Source organism: Ctenopharyngodon idella, chromosome 1, assembly GCF_019924925.1.
Source record: "Ctenopharyngodon idella isolate HZGC_01 chromosome 1, HZGC01, whole genome shotgun sequence".
Classification (NCBI taxonomy): Eukaryota; Metazoa; Chordata; class Actinopteri; order Cypriniformes; family Xenocyprididae; genus Ctenopharyngodon; species Ctenopharyngodon idella.
Window position 1 is genome coordinate 1,068,495 of NC_067220.1, and position 17,451 is coordinate 1,085,945.

A 17,451-nucleotide genomic window follows, 5' to 3' on the forward strand; every position below is an offset into this window, starting at 1 on the left:
GCTGATTTATGTATTCAGAACACTTGAAAAACGCCAAGAAGTGTATGAATGACTTTTATGGTACTTTATTTGATCTTGACAGCAGTGCTTTAACTAACGGTCGCGCTGAGGCTCGTGAATCTCACAATATCTTCACAGATTCAAACAACACTGTTACTGACTGTGATAAATTATGCAATGCTTCATGATACAGTGTATACATTAGTTTATTAAACATTTTACTCTAAAACTTGTTAAATATAAAAATGACTCGAACATTAGGCCTATATCAAACTATATGTACATTTTGTGAAAGAAATGTGAATACTGCATGCGAAACTTGCCCCCACAATGCAATGGGATGATTGCCAGGTTTTTAAAAATTTGGTAAAATAGTAATTAATAACTAATAGTAACTAATTTATTCCATAAATAGATTTATTAAGCAAACTGCAACCTTTCAGAAACAGGATTAAAACTACCATTTTGTGAAATTCCTTAGTTTCATTTAAATAGAGACAATAAAAACATTGAACTAATACATGGTCTGAAAAGATTTCTTGAGAGCATCAACTTGTCTGAGACTGAAAACACAAACACAAATGTCTTATTCAAACCTCTGGCTCCATCTAGTGGTAAATATGTGTTAATGCCTGTTAAATTTCATGGTTTTTATAAACAGTCTTTGTGTAGGTTATGGTGTGGTAGTTGATAGAGCAGATGCTTGTTTCTTATTCTTCTGTTCTGAATAATTGTAACTGATTGACATTATGACACTGATTTACACACCTGTGAATTTGAAATGAAAAAGTCAATCTGGAGGAATTAAAAACCGGCATAATATTTGATAATTACATGGACTCATTGTTCATGTAGATGTTTTTAAAATCAAAGTTAAAGAAGAAGGAAGCAGATGAAGTCAAGTCTCAGCATTTCACTCTTTGTTCAGTTTGTGTTGTTAAACTGTCATCAGTGATGCTGAAGTTTGATTGACAGCTGCTGTCCGTGGTGCTGAATCCACAACTGCCTGTTAAAGAGACAGAAGCAGCAATCAGACTCAGACTTCAGCTGATGAGCCTCTGATGATCTGAAATCTATATTATCTTATTTGTATATGATATATATTTTGTATCTTTAGCATTTTTGTTATGGTACATTATTTCAACCTTCTGTTTTGAATTATTACCTTATTATCCACTTTATTTTGCAGCGCAGAAGTAAGCTGTTTTCTGTGAATGTGCGAAACTTCCTCGCTCACTCTTATATGTTAAAAATAAGGTGGATAGAGAACATGAAAACCTGTTTAAGCTCTCAGCATCAGACACTATAATCTGTTCTCTACACAACCTTTCCAAATAAACTGATTTATAATTTGCTGATTTATGTAATGTGTCACTGATGGTCAGTAATTCAGCATAAGAAGTGTAATGTGATGTCTATGAGAACAGGAGCTCATCTGAACAGACTGTGAATGTGTTTGTGTGTGGTGATGAATCTCAGTCATGTGCTGCAGATCAGCTGCTGTCCGCGGTGCTGAACATCTGAACGACTCTCTTCCACCAGCAGGAGATCACACTGACATTCTACTCTTAAAAATATGGTCAATTTGTTTTTCCCCTCTGGCTGTTGACAGTATTTTCTGATTTATGGATGATAAAAAAAGAGAAATCCAAAACACACTCTGTAAAAACCTTTAACTTTTGGAAATATATGCAAATGTGTGCATATTTAATTATATAATACTCCATTTGCATATTTAAACATTTCAGAAAACTTGTAATACAAAATATTGTACTGTTATTAATCATGTCATGTTCTCTGTGTCCTGTTCTGTCTTCAATCTTTGTAGTCTGTTGTAGTTTTTCATGTTGATTTCTCCTTGATCGTCTGCCCCAGGTGTGCCCTGTTACCTATTCACAGTATATTCCTGTAGGCTACTTTCTCAGAAATGACAAATATCACCCTGAATGCATTGTTTTATACGGTATATTACTGTTTTAATGGAAAACAGAATGTTGCTGTTGAAACTTGGCCTTTTTTTACAGCAGTTTTTTTACAGTGTATGTTTTGCTGCATTAGGTAAAGCAATGGTTATTTATTATTCGAACATGGTCGCCATCCCAAATCATGCATATGCTTGCCTGTTCAAATATTGGTTTGTAAACATAGCCACCTTAACAACAAGAGCGTTTATGCTGGGATGTGTAGGTTATTGATAAGCAACATGCCTAACTATTTCATGACATTCTATTTAAATGTGTTTTTAAGGAGGAATCGCATCTAGCCTTTACCCTAGAGTTGGTTCACCCTCCGCCTATGCCTCCTTGATATATGAATTATGTCAGTTGTATGGGGGATATTTTGTACTACAGTATATCTACAGAGGCTTGTGATTGTTTTTGTTGAGAGGATACTTTGTTCTAATATTTCTGTTTTATTGTGTATTTGTTGTATTTTAAAATGTTGTTTTACTGTATGGCTGCTACATTGGCCAGGTCTCTCTTGTAAAAGAGATTTTAATCTCCACGAGACTTCCTGGTAAAATAAAGGTACATAAAAATAATCTTGTGTTTTAGAATTTTCTTTATGTTTTTGTTTTAACCCTTTATTTTAAATTATTTTAAAGGGGACCTATAATGCCCCTTTCACAAGATGTGATATAAGTCTCTGGTGTCTCCAGAATGTGTCTGTGAAGTTTCAGCTCAAAATACCCCACAGATCATTTATTATAGCTTGTCAAATTTGCCCCTATTTGGGTGAGCAATAACACACCGTTTTTGTGTGTGTCCCTTTAAATGCAAATGAGCTGCTGCTCCAGAAGAGGGCGGAGCTTTAACAGCTCGTGCTTCGGTTGCTTAACAACAACAAAGCTGGAGAATCTCACGCAGCCAAAATGAGGATCATCAGTAACGGTGTTCAGCCTTACATTGTTCAAACCGGAGTCAACACTGATGGAGAGACTCAGGAAGAAGTTACAACTTTTAGAATGAAACTGGACGTTTCTGAACGGTTAGTGGATAAATTTATGTAGTTGCTGTGGAGTTCATTCAACTCATCCACTAGCATGTGAAAAAGCGATTTCTGTAAAAGAAAATATCTCTCTTTGCATTGAACTTTGAGCGTCGTAACTTTGCAGATGTTGTTCATGCTCAAACAGCAACATTACACACTAACTAAAGTTAAAAAAGTGAAATCATCATCAAGGATCTTTCTGGTCACAAAGCGAGGGAGCGAGTCTACTCTGATGTACACTTCAAGCAGCTCTATATCCCACAATTCAACTTGATTGTGACATCACAGCAGATCGTGCTTAACTGAAGTTTATGATATATTGATTATTTTGGGAAAAATGGTCAATGACTGTCAGCTACGGCTACCAAACAAAAACCTTAAAATTAAAGTAAAATATCCTAATTTAAATAAAGTGCAAAACACTGTTGTTTTACAGGTATATACTGAATTATTACTAACAAAACACATTGACTAAAATGTGAATCTCTTGTATTTAACCAGAAAAAAGCACACATGAATAAATGAATGAATGAATGAGTGTAACTATATGTTACTGCCTCTGAAATAAAGCAACAGCAATGTTTTCTGGCTCATCCTGGACTGAAGCACAGGATCTACTCTCCAGCACAATGGTGACCCACAAAACACACGATACAGAAACACTTTAAATCCCAACAGAACATGAAACACTAACAGATCTCTCAAGATCTCAGGATCTTCACTTATTACAATCCAGACTTTATTTCATACTAAAGTTTTTATTGACAATTAACAGAGGTTTAGATGTTGATGTTTTATTGAAATTAATAAAGTTTGAAGTCACTATTCTGGTGGTCAGTGCTTGCTTTAGTTGGGCTCTTGACCCTCGACTCTTTAACGTTCATATTTTTCTGGCTGCTTTAACTGTGTGTCTGTGATATGTGTTTGTTATAGCAAAAAAGAAAACAAAAACAAAGAGACTCTGATCAGATGATGTTGGTCACTTTTTAAGTGATGCTATTGTCATCATGAAATGCTCTGATTCACTGACGCCGGAGTTAATCTTTGATTAAAATGTTTAATATTAGTTCTTAATTTATCTTATGTCAATGTGCAGTGCTGTGATACTATAAACAATTTTATTAAATCATTATGCAGACATCAAGAATCAGCATATAAATCTCAACAAAGGTGACAATAATAATAAAAAATTCAGATGAACTCTGAACGTCACAAAACAAGCTACTAAAGTCACAAAAAAGCTTTGTTGAATGTGATTAATGTCATAATACTTAAAATAACAGCTGAGTTGTTAATTTACATATATTGTTTGTAATTTTACAGAGTTTTGAGTATAACTTAAAATAAAAGAAAATGACAAATGTTTCCGTTATTTTCCGTAAAATTAGGATTTTCTTTTTACAGTGTATATTAATTATGTTGAGATTTAATTGCATAATAATTGTAGCTACCTTATGTTCACAGTCAAAGTTTAAACTATTGATATTTTGTTTCATTTGTGTAATTTTATTTTTCTTCAACAGCTCATATACATATATATTTCCTCCAACAACTTATACGAATATAGAATGTTGCATAAAACAAATTCATAAGGGGTTTAAATAATAAATCAGCTCCAGAGTGAATTCAAAGTGATCAAGGGCTTAGTTCCATTTAAACCTTATGCACGGGTTCCTCCAGTAGTGGGCACTCATGCAATGTAAGCAATGACACACATCCAAGTCCACGAGACAGAGGGAAGTTAGTGAGTGAAGGGCATAAAAATTTGGAGTGGAACGCAGCCATAGAGAAGATGAAACCTGTATGATCTGTCAGTATCAGACACTGTATCCTCCACTAGGTGGCGCTCTTTCAGTGTGATTAATGTAATATTCAGTCAGTGCTGATGGTGGGAGGGGCCAGTAAAGCTGCTCATTGCTGATAAAGAGCTGAATAAAGAGGAAGTAACTAAAGCAGACAGATGTAGAGACAGAGAGATTCACACAGAGAACATTCAGCATAAAGAAGACTGAACTCAACTCACAATGAAGATCCTCCTCATCTTCTTCACTTTCTACCTGATCTCAGGTCAGAGCTTTTCTCTTTCATCACTGCAGTAATGATGCTGTTTTCTGTTCATGAGGTTTCTGATCACAGTATCAATCTGATTGACAGGTGCAGTGAGATGCTTTAGTGTCACTGGATATTCTGGAGGAAGTCTTCTTGTTGATTCTGGAAGGTTTTCATCCAATAACAATCAATATCTGCAAAAACAAAACACCCAGGGAAGATGGAATATAATAATAGAGAATAATAAACACGATCAATGGATTAATAAAGAAAGATTTACTCTGTATGTCAACACAAACGGACACATCATGCTTTTCATCAGAGAACTGAACCTACAGGACTCTGGGAAATACCGGATTGGGCTTTCAGGTTCAGGGAATATTGAAATACATTTGAATGTGAAAGTTGGTGAGTAATTTTGACATATGAAATACAAATGGGGCAGAATATACAATTTAAAGAATAGACTATATGGCACCACCTTTAGATTTACAGTAGGATTTCAATTCTGATGTTAATTTAGGGTGACCATATTATGGGTTTCTAAAAAAAATAATAACTTATGCTAATTAATACAGCTTGAAATTTAAAAAAAAAAAAAAAAATCTAGAAGTTTACATAGAATTAAGATTAATCTAGATTTATAAATGCTGGAAAAAACAGCATTGTTCACTGTGAGCTCATTTAATGCATTGACTTTGTTAAGAAATGAAAGCGTTTTGTGTTACCAGTTAACTTAGCTGACAAACATTCTCCTTTGGTTAATGTTTTGTGCTTTGATGAACTAATATCATTTGCATCCAAATCGCACCTTCATTTACCAATTACATGTACGTAGTTTGCAGGTCAGGTATTCTGCTTCAAAACGGTCTGAAAGGAAAAGGCAAAGGAAATTTTGTGCAATTTGTCAATGATTTACATTTTCACTTTGGGCACTGTAAAGAGATCCACCATCCGTTCCTGCTCAGCGCTTCTTTCAGTGGTCAGTTTACACTGAACGCATTTATGCAGGTGAAAAAGAGGCGAGGGCGCATATGAGACTCGTTATTTTCTAAAGTTTGACTTATTTTAACTTGATATCTTTAAAACGTGGTGGTTAAAGACATCAGTGTAAAACATGTTTACAAAGAGAAACTATTTCAAAGCAGTGCAGTGGAACACAAGTTTCTTTGTGAATTCACAATCACCATATTATTACTGATGCTGATTGAGAAACAGTTTGAACAACAGCATGTAGGCATCGTACACGACTATAGAGAGCACGTCAAAATGGATAAAAAGCCAAATCTTGGCCATATGAGGTTATTTAGAAATCGCTTTTTAAGAGGAACTATGGTCACCCTAGTTATATGTCCAGCACCCTCCTCAAAACTGCTAAACAAAATATTATTATATAAAAATGTTCTATTATTTGTAAATGACAGATTCATGTTGTAACAAGACAGAGAGAGTGGAGGTGAAGAATGGAAGGGCTGCTCTCTTCAAATGTGAATATTCACAGAATCATATTAATAATGACAAGATAATCTTCAAAGAAGGAAAAGACTCCATTGAGACAATTTACAGCACATGGAAAAAGAACAGCAGGTTCAGTATCTCTGAAAAAAGAGATCAACAATTGATGACTGTGACAATTTCTGCTGTGAGACCAGATGATGGAGGAGTTTATTTATGTGGAGTTTGGATCAGAGAACAATCGTACAGTTACTCCATTATTAATACTGTTCATCTACATATTATTATGAGTGAGTACACTGTAGATATGTCTAGATGTTACCTTCCATTGCCATAACCAAATACAGTCATGTTGAATTAGTCATTCTTAATAAAATATTCGACTTGAATAAAATCAAATAGATAAGATGTTATAATTTGATGTACATATAAAGTGATATTTGTGATTGACAGCTAAAGTGGGCGTGTCTAGAGTGAGCGGATACTCAGGAGGTCGTATGATGATCAAGTGTGAACATCCTCAATACAAAACCAAGACAAAATACATCTGTAAAGAATCAGATGGATGTTCAGAGAGGAAGAATCCAGGAGTTCAGAATAAATGGATGGAGAATGGAGATGTTTCTTTATATGACGACACCAGAGCAGGAGTCTTGATGGTGTTTTTTAGAGAGCTGAAAGCTGCAGATGCAGGAACATACAGGTGTGGAGTGAATGTGTCTCACTATACTGAGAGCTTCACTGAACTTCAGCTGAACATCAGAGATGGTGAGGAACACAAAATACTTTATCTCTCCTGTTTGAAGTATCTGATCTGATTTTTATTTAATTGTTTTATTTTATAGATGCAAAATATCCAAAGACAGAGACTAAATCTGCTCGTCTTGATGGAGAAGTCAACATCAGCTGTCAGATCCCAGAGAAACATAAAGTTCATTTCTGCAAAGAGGATGATAATCACATCTGTCAAAACATCAACACATCTACAGTGACAGAAATGAATGGTTCATCTGAGAGAAATGAAGAGAGAGTTTTTACAGTGAGCATCAGTAATGTGAGCGTGAGAGATGCTGGAGTTTACTGGTGTGGAGCAGAAACCAGAGACACACATTTGACCTTCATCTCCCTGACCACCAAAATTCAGCTCAACCTCATCAGTGAGTGAATCCAGATGATTTCATTGTAGTAAATACAGTATATTCAGAATCATGTGTGGTAAATGTCTGTGTTTGTTTGTTTGCAGTGGCTCCAGTAGTGAGACGTGAAGGAGAATCTGCTGAGATCATCTGCCCTTATGATTCAATCTATAAATCAAAGTCAAAGTCTCTCTGTAAGGGGAAGTGCTCCACTAGAGATAGAAATACTCTCAATGAAGAGAAAGAGACCAAGACTGACAGATTGACTCTGAATGATAGCGTCACTGCAAGTGTCTTAACTGGGACCATCACTGGACTGACAGCAGAGGATGCTGGGAAATACTGGTGTGCAGTGACATTAGAGAGAGACGTGAATTATCTTTACACTCATCTGATCGTCATCATGAACGAGGGTGAGGAAGGTTTATCATCTGAATATGTGAAACTATGGCTGTGAATTGATGTTCTTATATTTCTAATCATTTCCAGAGCTGAACTTGACTAAGTATGAAGGAGACGACATGTCAATCCAGTGCAAACATCATGATGAACATCAGAAACTCTTCTGCAAAGCACATGAACCCTCCATGTGTGTGAAGGATGGAGTTTCATTGGAGACGATCAGAGATGATCGATTCTCTTTCAGTGATGAAGCTTCTACTGGAGTCTTTACTGTAAACATCACTGATCTGAGAGAAGAGGATTCTGGGATATACTGGTGTGGAGCTCACATCATCACTAAAGTGCACTTAAACATAAACATGGATGAGAAGGATCAAGGTAAGGGTTTACTTTATTTGCATTGAGAGGATTGTTCTAAAGTCTGACTTTAATATACAGTATTGCTTGTTGCTATTAAATTGGATGCACTGAAACTTATGGTTTATTATTTCACTAAGTAGATATTAATATAAAAATTTATCCTCACTAGATAGAATTATTGACCTATACTGCAGATTTGTTCTGTCACCAAAACAAATTCCTTGTATGTGCAAACATTTAAGATCTTTCTGATTCTGACATCTGGATCTCTGGATTTTTATGGCACTTTATTCCAAACCTGTATTCTTCATGTATTTTCCAAGTTTTGAGTGTTTTCGTGATTCCTGATAATCTCATATAGAAAAACTCCATATACTTCCTCTATTGCGTATGAAAACTTTGCATCTCATTTTCTGACATTGCTCAGGGGGTGCACAGGAGGTGTTTAGTGTTTGTGGTGAAGAGGGTGTTTTCATTTCATGTCAAAACCACAGAAATGAGCTGAAGGTTCAGAGTCTCAGGTTAATGTGACTGTGAAGAATTAACGGTCTTTATTCAGGAAACCCACAGTGAGACTAGAGGTCGACTGATATGGGTTTTTCTCTGGCCGATGTCGATATATGCTGCCAATTTTTTTGGCCGATTTTCTTTTTTCCCCTTCATCTCAAAAAATCTTACAGTTAAGTAATAAGAAGTGATACAGAAAATTACTTAAAAATGAACAACATAAACCTCTCCAATCAGTGCACTTGTATAATTTAAATAAAAAAGAAATAATGTATTCATAAATATTAAATACACAAAACAGGTAATCAAAAATCTAGACCATGTCAAATAAACCTAGTAGTAGCATAATTCATAGTAATAATACATGGCTCAACTTTTTAAGCACCTTCTCAAAACTGTTCTGAAACATGCTTTTTGTTTATGTTTGTTGACAGACACTGCTATAAGTCAAAAGGCCATAATGTAAGTGATAACAAAAATGAAAGAGTTCACTCATATTACACAGCCTGCTTCTCATAACTGCTTAAAAGTGCACTGGTCACAAGCGATGACGTCGTGGAGGCTATGTCCAACCCACAGACACATTTAATGAGGAAAGTTAACATCCACGTTTCAGCCTTAAGTTTCGCCTGAATTGCACGTGTTTTTACTTTCACATGCAAATGACTTGTTGCACTTATGAAAAGCATGGTCGGCATCAATTCTAGTAGGCTACAGTGTAATTATGCTTTCAAAACAGTCTGTTTTCCCCTGCCGTCTTTAGTTGAAGCTGTGTGTGAACAAGGCACGGCTGCAGTCTGAGTTATGCCACTTTTCCACTGAATTTAACTGGAACAATTTGTCCCAGGAACTTTTTTCCCCCAGACCTGTTGCTGTCTGCGTTTCCATCACGATCTAAAGTTCTGTGAAGATTAAGTCCGGTAACGTAGGACTGCGTGAAACTTTCCATTTCGTCCTCCGTATATAAGTTTAATAAAGCCTGAACCTCATCGTCGGTCCATCGGTCGTATTTTTAAACTCCACGATTCGAATAGCAAACAACTCTTACTGCACGCACCGCAGACTTTAAAAATGGTGGTTGAAATAAAATTCTGCATGGAGTCAACCAATCAAAATGCTGTGTGAACTCAACCAATCAGCATGTTCAGCACCCTTGTCCCACCCCCGAAAGTTCCAGAACTTTGGAAAAGTACTACCTAGTGAGCAGGTACTTTCTGAGGGGGAAATTTTTACCTGGAACTTCATTTAGACCCTGGTTCCTGCGGTCAAAACACACGAGTACCACCCCAAAGTCCCTAGTTCCTGGGGAAAGTTCCTGCGGTGGAAACGCGGCTTTACTCCGTCTCACACGCAGCCTCAGAGGAGGAGAAATTATCCGGTAATGTACAGAAACAGAATTGATAACGTTGGAGCTCATCTATACAGTGCAGGCTACTATAATAATTTAGACGCTGGACTCATTACCAGGTTTTGGTACCCGTGCCTACCTGTGGCCTAAACTACAGCTGGTTAAAGGCTCGCACAGCCCGTCTGCGTGCAGCCCAATTTTTGAGACCGCGAGGACGGTCCGTGTACAACAGCGCATGTGCGAGTGATTTGAGCGCTTGAAAACAGCAGTCCACTAGGAGTATAGGCTACTTTGAAAGGCTCACATGCTCAGCTGTGCGCAAGATGCAGCAGATCATGGAAAATGAAGTACATCCGAGCCTTTATGCCAGTGGAATGGCAATCTGCTTTCCACAAGAGGCAGCGTCACGTGTTCGACAACAACATTTAGCTGCTCGCAGATGCACCTGCCTATTAATCAGCCTAATTTGCAGCACAATTTGCCGATGCCGATTAATTAAAAAATAATTAAAAAAGAGTTCATTCGGTTGACCTCTAAGTGGGACACATGAGACTCAACAGAGACGGATGAAGAACATGTTTTATGTGTAGGTCTGCAGAAGAGAGACTAAAATGTGCAAATTTTCCCCATAAATAGTCAATTGAACGTATTTCCTAATGTGTGAATGTTGATTAACTGTTTTATTTTCAGATTCCTCCATGATCATCATTATTTGTGTGTGTGTGATTCTGCTGCTGATTGGTGGATTCACTCTGACTGTGTGTAAATTAAGACACAAGAAACAAGGTTTGATCATTTATTATCTGTTGAAACAAATTAATAATTAGTTATTGTAGTGTCTCTGAGCTGCTTGAATCTTCTGACTGTCAGCAGCAGTAAAATCTCACTGACTCAATGAGTTTCTGTCTCAGATGCTGCTGTTCGTCTCCAGTTTGATCTAGTTTGTCTTTCTCTTACTGATCGATTCATTTTGTTTTGGGTTATTAGGAAGAACCTCGACATCAGACAAGAGAAAGAGGAAGAAAAATATAATGGTGAGTCAGAGTGTGTGTATGTTTGTATAAATATTGTGCTTATGAGATTTTCTCGTTTCATTGTACGTTTTCTCTCTATTTTCTCCATGTTCAGTCATTATGTGCAGACAGCAGACGTGATTCTCTCACAGATCCTGGATCAGCTCCTGATGAATTACCCACAATCCCCTCTGATGAGCTCCTGTATGCGTCTGTCAGTTTCCAGAAGCATGAAGAGTCTCTCAGTGACGCTACAGTCTCCTTCAGTAAGGACCAGATTCACTCTGATTACACCACGGTCATTTACCGCATGAGACTCAACTAACTCACTTATAACAGATCACAGATCAGCACACTTTACTAACAGTATTGCTTACGTTTACAGTTCATTGATAAAAATCTCTTTATAATCCATAGTTTAGTGTTAAACAGATGTTTTATTGATCAGCGTCGTTCAGTCTGTTGAATCATGAGACATTTTATAGTTTCTGCTGCTGATCATGTTTCTTCTTTCACATGTTTAAAATAGCAGGTGTGTCAGAGGTTTACTGGTGTGTGTACAGAGTTTGTCATCTCAGTTTATCTGAGGGTGTGATAAAAACAGGAAATAAAACCACTGAGTGACACTTATAGAATAAACTGTAAAGTTTCCACTCCAAATACAGAGACACTATAGTTAATAAAGTCTCTTTAACAGCAGCTGTTTAAATGTTTTCTCTTTCTCGTCTCTCTGAATATTGATTCTCTTTGACCTGCTTTTGTTTTGTACATGCAAGAGACTTTTGCTGATGTTGTTTTTAGTTCATTCTTGCTCTGTTGGAACTGAGGTCATTTTTTCTGATGTAAGAGTTTTACTGTATAATAATATATTTTATTCATTTAAAAAATAAACATTTATATTTTCTGCTTATTCCTTGTTTGATGCCCAAAGCTGTTATTTAAAGTTGTAGAATCAGAGAGATTATTTACACTGTTTTTTACATTACTTTATATAAATGCCAGCAGCCATAACTCCCTGTAGCCCAAGACTGGTTGCCCACTGAAGCTAAGCAGGGCTGAACCTGGTCAGTACCTGGATGGGAGACCTCCTGGGAAAACTAGGTTGCTGCTGGAGGTGTTAGTGAGGCCAGCAGGGGGTGCTCATCCTGTGGTCTGTGTGGGTCCTAACGCCCCAGTATAGTGATGGGGACACTATACTGTCAAAAAGCACCGTCCTTCGGATGAGACGTTAAACCGATGTCCTGACTCTCTGTGGTCGTTAAAAATCCCAGGATGTCCTTCGAAAAGAGTAGGGGTCTAATTTGCCCATTGGCCTCTGTCCATCATGACCTCCTAATCATCCCCATACACTGATTGGCTTCATCACTATGTCTCCTCTCCACCAATAAGCTGGTGTGTGGTGGGCGTTCTGGCACAATATGGCTGCTGTCGCATCATCCAGGTGGTGCTGCACATCGGTGGTGGTTGAGGAGATTCCCTCTTCCATGTAAAGCGCTTTGAGTACCCAGAAAAGCACTATATATTTATATATATAAAAGCACTATATAATTTTGTCAAACATTGTCATGGCATTGACTTATACATGAAACTTTCTGTCTCAAAGTTTCTCACGAGCGCTGGAGGTGTTGTTTGTGTTGGCGTGATGAACAGGCTGTTTTTTCCGTCCAGCTCAAAGCCACAGAAAACTGGTGAAGGTTCAGGGTCTCAGTTCAGTTTAATTAAACAGACTTACTCAGGAAACCCACAGTGAGACACATGAGACTGAACAGAGAGAGACAGAAGATCAACATCCATTGTGAGCAGAAGACAATAAAGACTAAGAGCTGATCGTTCACTAATTCACCTCCAACATTTACTGAGAGTGATGAACTTTTCTTATTAAAAATAAATAATAATAATAAAAAAAAAATCCTTGTGGGAATTGATAATGTCTTTAATAGTTCTTTAAACGTCATGCATTTATATTGTTAGTATATTTATGTCAATACCACTTTAAACAAGTAACATCTTCAAGATTTACTTTGAATTTCATTGTTTTATTAAGATTTTTTCATCACTTTCTTTCTGGTCCAATTCTAAACATCAGCATATCTTTGTATGGCAGTAACAGTGAGAGTTGTATGATGCATTTTTGAATTCATTTTGAATTCAGCCCAACCAAAAAGTTTTTTAACCTAGTTTTCTTTTTTTTTTTTTTTTTTTTTTTTTTTTAACTAGGATGAAGAGACTTGCTTGTAAGTGTCTCAGGTCTTTGTGTTCACAGTGTTGTTTGATACTGTGGTCAATGTGATAAAGATCAACAGCATGAGATGCTCTTCAGCTTGTGGTTTTCTTTTAATCTATTTATCTTTTGTTGGTCAAATCAAAAAACCCTTCAGCCTCCTTCAGGTGTGATAAAAAAGGAAATGTTTATCTTAGTAATGATGGACACAGACTTTCCACTCCATAAAAAGATGCTGTGAATTTATTTAATATCTGAAAATAATAATATTATTTATAATATATCCCAGCTATTCAGAATCCTATTAATCTATTCTGCTCCAAATGGTTTTAGTCAGATCAACTAAACATATTTGCTAGAGGGAGCTGAAATCTCAAAACTGTATTTGTTAATAATCCAAACCAACTGCAGTCATAAATAAGTGTTCATTATAAAAGATCTGCTTGCTTTTCAAATGTTAAAAAGTACAACTGTTCAGATCTCTTTAATTTCTGTAGCACTGATACATTTTACATGGTTAGATTTTGGCATTCAGCTTTATTCTGTGATGATAAGACAAACAACTCAGAAGAAAAGAGAATGTGAATCAACACTGACTCTGTATTGCATGTGTCTGAACCTTCTCTTCTTATGTAGATTATAAATATTCAGTCATGACACGACAACATACACCCGAGAGCCAATGAGATTTAAGCGCAGTTTCTACTCCTCCCTTTTCTCCTTATATGGCGCTGAGCGCTGCGCTTCCGTTTGAATGAAAACAAAGTTCGCGGGTGAATCAAAATTTGAACTGACAGATCAGAGAAGAAGATTTTCTGTGAGTAATCAATTACATTTAGATCTGTTCCTCACACAAAGCTGATTTATGTATTCAGAACACTTAAAAAACGCCAAGAAGTGTATGAATGACTTTTATGGTACTTTATTTGATCTTGACAGCAGTGCTTTAACTAACGGTCGCGCTGAGGCTCGTGAATCTCACAATATCTTTACAGATTCAAACAACACTGTTACTGACTGTGATAAATTATGAAATGCCTCATCATACAGTGTATACATTAGTTTATTAAACATTTTACTCTAAAACTTGTAAAATATAAAAAGGACTCGAACATTAGGTCTATATCAAACTATATGTACATTTTGTGAAAGAAATGTGAATACTGCATGCGAAACTTGCCCCCACAATGCAATGGGATGATTGCCAGGTTTTTAAAAATTTGGTAAAATAGTAATTAATAACTAATAGTAACTAATTTATTCCATAAATAGATTTATTAAGCAAACTGCAACCTTTCAGAAACAGGATTAAAACTACCATTTTGTGAAATTCCTTAGTTTCATTTAAATAGAGACAATAAAAACATTGAACTAATACATGGTCTGAAAAGATTTCTTGAGAGCATCAACTTGTCTGAGACTGAAAACACAAACACAAATGTCTTATTCAAACCTCTGGCTCCATCTAGTGGTAAATATGTGTTAATGCCTGTTAAATTTCTTGGTTTTTATAAACAGTCTTTGTGTAGGTTATGGTGTGGTAGTTGATAGAGTAGATGCTTGTTTCTTATTCTTCTGTTCTGAATAATTGTAACTGATTGACATTATGACACTGATTTACACACCTGTGAATTTGAAATGAAAAAGTCAATCTGGAGGAATTAAAAACCGGCATAATATTTGATAATTACATGGACTCATTGTTCATGTAGATGTTTTTAAAATCAAAGTTAAAGAAGAAGGAAGCAGATGAAGTCAAGTCTCAGCATTTCACTCTTTGTTCAGTTTGTGTTGTTAAACTGTCATCAGTGATGCTGAAGTGTGATTGACAGCTGCTGTCCGTGGTGCTGAATCCACAACTGCCTGTTAAAGAGACAGAAGCAGCAATCAGACTCAGACTTCAGCTGATGAGCCTCTGATGATCTGAAATCTATATTATCTTATTTGTATATGATATATATTTTGTATCTTTAGCATTTTTGTTATGGTACATTATTTCAACCTTCTGTTTTGAATTATTACCTTATTATCCACTTTATTTTGCAGCACAGAAGTAAGCTGTTTTCTGTGAATGTGCGAAACTTCCTCGCTCACTCTTATATGTTAAAAATAAGGTGGATAGAGAACATGAAAACCTGTTTAAGCTCTCAGCATCAGACACTATAATCTGTTCTCTACACAACCTTTCCAAATAAACTGATTTATAATTTGCTGATTTATGTAATGTGTCACTGATGGTCAGTAATTCAGCATAAGAAGTGTAATGTGATGTCTATGAGAACAGGAGCTCATCTGAACAGACTGTGAATGTGTTTGTGTGTGGTGATGAATCTCAGTCATGTGCTGCAGATCAGCTGCTGTCCGCGGTGCTGAACATCTGAACGACTCTCTTCCACCAGCAGGAGATCACACTGACATTTTACTCTTAAAAATATGGTCAACCTGTTTCCCCCTCTGGCTGTTGACAGTATTTTCTGATTTATGGATGATAAAAAAAGAGAAATCCAAAACACACTCTGTAAAAACCTTTAACTTTTGGAAATATATGCAAATGTGTGCATATTTAATTATATAATACTCCATTTGCATATTTAAACATTTCAGAAAACTTGTAATACAAAATATTGTACTGTTATTAATCATGTCATGTTCTCTGTGTCCTGTTCTGTCTTCAATCTTTGTAGTCTGTTGTAGTTTTTCATGTTGATTTCTCCTTGATCGTCTGCCCCAGGTGTGCCCTGTTACCTATTCACAGTATATTCCTGTAGGCTACTTTCTCAGAAATGACAAATATCACCCTGAATGCATTGTTTTATACGGTATATTACTGTTTTAATGGAAAACAGAATGTTGCTGTTGAAATTTTGCCTTTTTTTACAGCAGTTTTTTACAGTGTATGTTTTGCTGCATTAGGTAAAGCAATGGTTATTTATTATTCGAACATGGTCGCCATCCCAAATCATGCATATGCTTGCCTGTTTAAATATTGGTTTGTGATCATAGCCACCTTAACAACAAGAGCGTTTATGCTGGGATGTGTAGGTTATTGATAAGCGACATGCCTAACTATTTCATGACATTCTATTTAAATGTGTTTTTAAGGAGGAATCACATCTAGCCTTTACCCTAGAGTTGGTTCACTCTCCGCCTATGCCTCCTTGATATATGAATTATGTCAGTTGTATGGGGGATATTTTGTACTACAGTATATCTACAGAGGCTTGTGATTGTTTTTGTTGAGAGGATACTTTGTTCTAATATTTCTGTTTTATTGTGTATTTGTTGTATTTTAAAATGTTGTTTTACTGTATGGCTGCTACATTGGCCAGGTCTCTCTTGTAAAAGAGATTTTAATCTCCACGAGACTTCCTGGTAAAATAAAGGTACATAAAAATAATCTTGTGTTTTAGAATTTTCTTTATGTTTTTGTTTTAACCCTTTATTTTAAATGATTTTAAAGGGGACCTATAATGCCCCTTTCACAAGATGTGATATGAGTCTCTGGTGTCTCCAGAATGTGTCTGTGAAGTTTCAGCTCAAAATACCCCACAGATCATTTATTATAGCTTGTCAAATTTGCCCCTATTTGGGTGAGCAAAAACACATCGTTTTTGTGTGTGTCCCTTTAAATGCAAATGAGCTGCTGCTCCAGAAGAGGAGCTTTAACAGCTCGTGCTTCGGTTGCTCAACAACAACAAAGCTGGAGAATCTCACGCAGCCAAAATGAGGATTGTCAGTAACGGTGTTCAGTCTTACATTGTTCAAACCGGAGTCGACACTGATGGAGAGACTCAGGAAGAAGTTACAACTTTTAGAATGAAACTGGACGTTTCTGAACGGTTAGTGGATAAATTTATGTAGTTGCTGTGGAGTTGATTCAACTCATCGACTAGCATGTGCCGTCATGTTAATCTTTTGTGCGAATCCAGTGTTGAATTGACCCTCGTTTGTGAAGCAGTCCGGTGTAAA

General features: G+C 36.3%; 1 protein-coding gene and 1 long non-coding RNA gene across 9 annotated transcripts in view; one reads left to right on the forward strand and one right to left on the reverse strand.

Annotated features, from left to right (window-relative positions):
- The window catches only part of LOC127508732 (uncharacterized), a 488,047-nt gene that overhangs the window by 88,674 nt on the left and 381,922 nt on the right, over window positions 1-17,451 (reverse strand). The window contains exon 3 of one of the 8 annotated variants that reach the window (XR_007928899.1): window positions 7,419-7,611. The exons of the other annotated variants lie outside the window; for them this stretch is intronic. This is a non-coding gene — a long non-coding RNA (uncharacterized LOC127508732). Of the gene's footprint in view, window positions 1-7,418; window positions 7,612-17,451 lie in introns of those variants that run through there. 8 annotated transcript variants of the gene reach the window in all.
- LOC127500999 (uncharacterized) overlaps window positions 1-17,451 on the forward strand; it is a 385,015-nt gene that overhangs the window by 7,491 nt on the left and 360,073 nt on the right. The window lies entirely within an intron of this gene.